This window comes from Trachypithecus francoisi, unplaced genomic scaffold (genome assembly GCF_009764315.1).
Source record: "Trachypithecus francoisi isolate TF-2019V2 unplaced genomic scaffold, Tfra_2.0 Lachesis_group0, whole genome shotgun sequence".
Classification (NCBI taxonomy): domain Eukaryota; kingdom Metazoa; phylum Chordata; class Mammalia; order Primates; family Cercopithecidae; genus Trachypithecus; species Trachypithecus francoisi.
Genome location: NW_022681453.1, coordinates 114986971 through 114993883, shown reverse-complemented (window position 1 = coordinate 114993883; position 6913 = coordinate 114986971). Strand labels below are relative to the sequence as shown.

At 36.1% G+C, this 6913-nt stretch overlaps 1 non-coding gene across 1 annotated transcript; it reads right to left on the bottom strand.

The window, feature by feature from the left end:
* Positions 1-6303: 6303 nt before the first annotated feature.
* LOC117084762 lies at positions 6304-6494 on the bottom strand. The gene has a single exon (XR_004437658.1). It is a non-coding gene; the product is annotated as a U2 spliceosomal RNA (small nuclear RNA).
* Between the last annotated feature and the right edge of the window lie 419 nt (positions 6495-6913).

Sequence of the window (6913 nt, the reverse complement as noted above, 5' to 3'; positions counted from 1 at the left end):
GCAACTATTTCTCTGGCTCAAGAACTTACCACAAAAATTTATTGCTTCATGAAATAAAGCTAAACTCTAAAGAAAGCATTGAAAATTGTGTATTACTTGGTTCATTTTATCAGATAAATGATCCTCAATTTCATTCCTCTTAACCCAGCAAGACCAGACTTTTGATGTCTCACGCGTCTTTCCCATCCTTGCTGCTGACAGTCTTGTTCCACCCAACCACCACATTTTTTACATGTCTTCTAAATTCCGTTTTGCTCATCCAAATCCATCATTTTTTTTTTTTTTAGGACCTATCTTGCTTCACCCTACAAGGATCATTCCCAAAGCCCCACATCATGTTTCTTGTACTGTGTTGTTAAAATACTGTTTTATGGATAATTTTAAATGTTTACTTTCTCAGTTAGATTTAAAAACCATGAGTGAGAAAACACAGATACTCTGCATAGAGTCAGGCATGCAATATACTGGTGGCTATAAACAGGCAGCCTATAGGCCAAAACAGATTCACTGAGATGCTATGTATCTCATAAAGTTAAACATTTAAATATCCAGAGATTTTACCTAAAATATGGTATCCCAGCTTCTCCGAAACGTAGAAATGCATTCTGTGATTCACATCCTAATCTTCAGAAACTGTGAATATGGTATGTTACCTGGTGTTATGGTAAATTGTATGTGTCAACTTGACTGGGATAAGGGATACTGAGATAGCTGGTAAAACATTATTTCTAGCTGCATCTGTGAGGGTTCTCCTGGAAGACAGTAAGTTAATCAGTGGCCTAAACAAAGAAGATTGTCCTCACCAATGTGGACGGGCATCATCCAACAAACTGAGGGACTGAGTAGAACAAAAAAAGCGGAACGGGTATATTCACTCTCTTTGTTTGAGCTGGGACATCCATTCTCTCTTTCCCTTGAGCATCAGTGCTCCTGCCTCTTGGGCTTTCAGACTTGGGACAGGATTTACACCATCAGCTCCTCATTCTGAGGCTTCCATATTTGAACTGAATAACACCCTGGCTTTACTGGTTCTCCAGCTTGCAAACAAGAGAATTTCTCAGCCTGCATAGCCGAGTAAGAGAATTCCTATAATAAATCTCTTCTGATATAGATTTATACAGATCCTATTGGTTCTGTGTCTTTAGAAAATGCTAACACACATAGCAAAGAGGAATTAAGGTTGCTAATAAACTGACTTTAAAATAACGAGGTTATCCTGGATTACTCGGGTAGGCCCAATGTAATAGCACAAGGGTCCTTTAAATGTGAAAGGGGGAGGCAGAAGAATCAGCGTCAGGGTGATGCAAGGTCAAAGACATCATACACCATGTTTGACTTAGAAGATGAGGGGTACAAGAGCCAACGAATATGGGACAACCTCTAGAAGATGTATAAGGTAAGGAAATGATTTTCCCTCAGAGCCTCCAGGAAGAACGTGGCCCTGCCAACACCTTGGCTTCAGCTCACTAAGACCCATTTCACACTTCTCACTTTTGAGAACTATGAGATAATAAACTGGTGTTTTGTTTTGTTTAGCCACCAAGGTTGTGGAAATTTATTATAGCAGCAACGGGAAACAAATGTACATGCACGCATTAGGCCCCTGTCGCTGCATAGCATCCTCAGGAGCTGAGTGGTAGGCGCACATTTTCTACTTCAAAACAGTTATCACCTCTTCCTACTTTTGACATCATAAGCATTTGACTTCATGATACCTAAAACAGTCATTCAATAATTAGATGACCATAAGAATTACTAACACTATTATATGTAATATTAAAGGCTATGTTTTATCAAATAAAAGCATTGAGAAAATGTGTTCATGATTGAATAAAATTGTAGAATACAATGTCCACAAAATATAGCCCATGAAATTGTAGTTTAAGGTCTGCCTGCAGCTTTAAGTGATAATAGTGTTGCTGAGTAGAAATATTTCGATGCACTATGGCAGGATTTTAGTGGTGCTAGATGATTTTATTAAAGCAGAATGTACAAGCATTATATGGCATCCTAAACTGGAAACTGAAAGAAAAGTTGAGCATCAACACAGTTATCCATAGACAATTGAGCTAATTAAGCATGTGTTCTTCATCCTGTTATTTAAGAACATCTGATAGTAAGTATTCTGTAAAATGAACAATTCCATATGTCCAATACCATCCATTTATATGTGCTTTACAATCCTGAAGAGATACTACAGCATGCTCTTTTCCCCGACCAAATTCAGATGTTAAAAGTTTTTTTACAATCACAGAACTGCTTTTTTTAAGCCTGAAAGCTTTGGAGAATATTTTTGTTGTAGCTAGTGAAATGATCACTTTAGAATTATTTTGACTTAGAAACAGGTAAAAGGATATTTAGGCTGCAATGATTTTTTTTTCTTTTCTTTTTTGAGATTGAGTTTTGCTCTTGTTGCCCAGGCTGGAGTGCAATGGCACGATCTCAGCTCACTGCAACCTCTGCCTCCTGGGCTCAGGTGATTCTCCTGCCTCAGCCTCCCAAGTAGCTGGAATTACAGACACACACCACCACGCCTAGATAGTTTTTGTATTTTTAGTAGAGATGGGGTTTTGTCATGTTGCCCAGGCTGCTCTTGAACTCCTGACAGGTGATTCTCCCACCTCGGCCTCCCAAAGTGCTAGGATTACAGGTGTGAGCCACCGTGCCCGGCAGGCTGCAATGATTTAAAAACAAAACAGACTCAAAGAAGACTGGAAACCAATAGGATTCTGCTTTTGTAAGCTGAATGGAACCACTGGATCCCTGAAACCCCAGATAAGGCTTTCGCATCTATGTCTTAGTCACTCAGGATGTGCCACTAGAGATGGGGCTAGGCCCAGATGCTGCTCCATCACTGAACTTTTGGATAAAAACTCAGGCAACAATCACCATTCAGACTCTTCTGAATAGTTTAAAGGCAAATTACATTTCAGAGAGAGTACTATTTTGTACAACACCTCAGAATAGCACTTCCTTTCCTCTACAACAATTATTCTCTTGAATAGAGCCATGATTTTTTTTTTCTTGAGATAATGATCATGGAAGTCTAATAGATGTCATCATGACGAAATTCCATCCTAATTTCCTCATTCAGTAGTTCAGTCTTAAATTGCCACAGACTTGTTATTCTGTTTCTGAATCTCTCCCTTAGAATGGCTGCCAATCAAGTTAATCTACTGAATATGAAGTTTCTATGATGAAAATCCAACTTGTTCTGTAGCTAAAAGAATCCATATTGGTGAACTTATCAAAGTCAAATATGAACCCAAACAAATGATAGAAATTTGAAAATTCACTGTTCCATAGCCCTTTGGTTTTAAATTGAATAAAATATCCCAAGACCTGTTCATAGAGTTCTGTGAAAGAATAACTGCTCAAGTTTTTCTCCCCGCTGTGAATTCACTCTCTTAAATGTCTACTTTTGAAGCCATTAGCATTTTTAGTAATTAAATTTGAGTCACCAAGGGAGACTCCAAATTCAAGTACAGAGCTAATATTCATTGAATCACTGCTATTTGGCAAGCATTTTCCTAGGCACTTTAAATATGCTTTTTATTTAACAACTTTAATAGGTATGTATTATTTTCTCTCATTTGAAGATTAAAAAACCAAGGCCCAAAGAGGTCACACAAGCCAATAGGTATATAGAAAGCCATTCTGACTCCATGTTCCTTCCATTATCACCAGTGTAAACCCCTCAGCCTATCCACTTTTATTTGGATGGTGCTGCGAAGAGCCTCAGCCAATTTTAGCATCTGGAACTTTCAAACTCCCCCCACAAGCTAATGTTGTATTTGTTTCTGTGATTTTCTGTTAGTACATGAAATATTTTATATTATAAACATTTTATATTACAAACATTTTAAAGCACAGTTTTGCATACAATAATACACTCTCATTCATTAGCTTCAAATAAATACTGCCTTATTTCATTTTCAGAATGAGAGGCCATCATGGATTCAATTATTTTGTTAAAGAATTACACATAGCTGAGATTTCTGTGTCTTTTTCAAACTACATGCTCATGGTTACTCTACGTTTCTTTCTTTAATATGGTTTTACTTTCAGAGGATTCCGAAAGGTTCAATTCTTTGGAACAATGTAGTATAGCTGGGTAATTAATTAGAAATACTGCAATAGCCTTTTATACTTTCTAATTTCTTTTTGTTCACAAGCATGATTTCTTTGACATGCACATACTCTTTTTAAAAAATTATTTAACAACTTTCTTATAACTTTATTACAGTATCTTATAGTTCATGTTTAGTAAAAAAAAAAAAAGAGAGAGAACTAATAAGAAAAATTTTAAATCTCATTACCAAAAAATTACTGTTAATATCATATGCATATCCTGGTAATCCTTCCACATAGAGAAATACTTTTTTAAAACAAAATATATAATATGATCTTGTACTCTCCTTTTCCACTTAATTTATCAGAGACCATACTCCATGTAATTAAATAATATTTTACATCATCATTTAAGTGTCTTAGTATTTTATCATTTTAATAAAGCATAATTCAATTCAATTAACCTGCTATTGTTGAAGATAAAGGTGTTACCAACTTTTTGCCATTATAAAATGGAATTGCTGATTCTTCATATGAAAGACTCACTCCCAACAGCACTCATGGAAACGATTAATATACTCCATGTGCTAACAAAGACTGTCCATTATATTTGTTTAAAAATATTTGTCAATGTGATCATCAAACAGTAGTTTATTTATTTAATTCACTTGTCCCACGTGCTCTCCTCTTGCTGACCTATAACTGCAACAGTGACCTACACCTCAGAGCAACAAAAGTGATTTGTGGTGAATCACGAGCAAAATACATTTATCAGCCCTTCCCAGTCCTCAAGGTGGAGTGATAATGGGACTAGCAGCCCCGCTGACTCAATGAGGTAGACAGATTAAAAGAAAAGAAAAAAAAAAGCACTTAGAAAAAGAGATACTTTACAGAGAAAGGACGCACATATGGCTAAGTGCACACCATGCAGCCATCTCTCTCTCCTTTCTTTTACTGAATGGTGCTTTTACTGAATTGACAAAGAGGGCACTGGGTTCATAAATAGACTCTAACAGCACTTTCAGAGCACTTCGGTTCAATTATCATGAATTAACTTTAAAAACAGCATTAACTTTTCAGCATATACAATGTGTCCAAAAAGAACAACATAGTTAGAAGTTTGTTTTCTCTCATTGAACTTTTCCCTTTTTTTGCTTGAAACCAGTAAGTAGCCTTCAAGAAAAGGCATCTCGTTCCACTGATGGGCTGTCACTTAGTCGTCAGACCTGTGTAGTGTGTCCAAGACTGTCTCTGGCTTGAAATGGCTGCTTGATTGTACAGCTAGGATTTCTGAGGGAAGAGGACAGTCCATTTCTGGACAGAAATGTAGATAAAGAAGTGTGAGAGAATCATCAGTTCCCTGGCAACTTCACCTTGATGCTGTGGGTGTTCAGATCTACAGGTTTGAATATTTAATCACTCATCTGAAGATGATCAGTGATCAATTTATAATCCACAATTATAGTTTAGCAATTTATACTTTAATAATTCTGGAGTCAAAAAATTGTACATTTCATTCACAGGCCACCTTCTTGTCATCAAAATACTTCAGAAAAGATCATAATTATGTTAAGCCAATTATTTAATTAAAGGGAATTATACCAGAATCAGTTAAGAGGCTTTTCTTAAACTATTCATCTCTGTATTTTTTACTATTTCACCTAGACTTTCTAGTGTTATTCAGCAACTGCTGACACAAGTATCGGTCCCCCTGTGATAGGAAGTGGCACTCCTCTACTGTGGTGACACAGATAAGAATGCGTATTAAAGTATCATGGCAAAGGAACAAAGTTGTTTCATGTATCATTCCAACCAGATTCTAGCAAGAGGCAATGTCAATAAATACTTATTAAGCACTTATTGTGTGTCAGGCATGAGAATAGATGATTTTATTTATTACTCACAACTATCCTGTGATGTGATTAACCTAATTTCAAAGATGAGGAAAGAGAATGGAGTTCAGCAATGTTTCCAAAAGTAGATGATTAACAAGAGGCAACATGGAACCCAATGCATGTCTCCTGAGTCTAAAATCAAGTATTAAGTTAGTTTTATGCTACAGAATATGTTGCCAAACACTTAGATCCACTAGCTAGAAGTGGCTTCCCAATTTGAAGATAAATTACTTCTTTACAGTTCTTTCATTTCTAATACGCCTTATTATCAGCCAATCAAAGCATATCTTATTTTAACATTCCCTCAAGATTGGTGAGAATTTATGTGTGTGGGAGGGGAGGGGGCAGTGTTTCTGGAGGTCCTGCAATACCAGGTCAGTGCATGGAGTGGACAGAACAAGCTCCTATTCCTTCTCTTTGTTCCAAAAATCCATTAAATATATTGTCCTCAGATAAAGGCAATCTCGGATATTAAACTGATAAAGATAGATACTACACTTGATCTTAGTCAAAAGGTTGAGAAGTGATTGATGAGGAATCTTATATTGGTGATATTTTAGATAGTATCTGGAAGAAAACATAATCATTTTACTGAGATTTAAAAGATGCCTGATTCATTTCTAGGAGTCCATCAGCAATATATGCAATCTCAGCTTTTAGGTGGTAATATATCTGTAGATGCAAATCTCATCATTTGAATGGATTGTTAACTTCATTTTTATCAGGTGACAATTTTTAACTGAGTCCATAAATTCTACAGCCACATCTACAATGCCTATACACACTAAACTTTCCAATAAAGCTCTGATTACAAAAATTTTACATTTTAATCTTGTACTCTATTCCTTAAATTTGAATATGCAATGTTTTTAAAAAAATGTTATTTAGGAGTGATGCCCCTTTCTCATCAAGAAGAAAGTTGCAAAGGTAGGAAATAGCAGGATGAG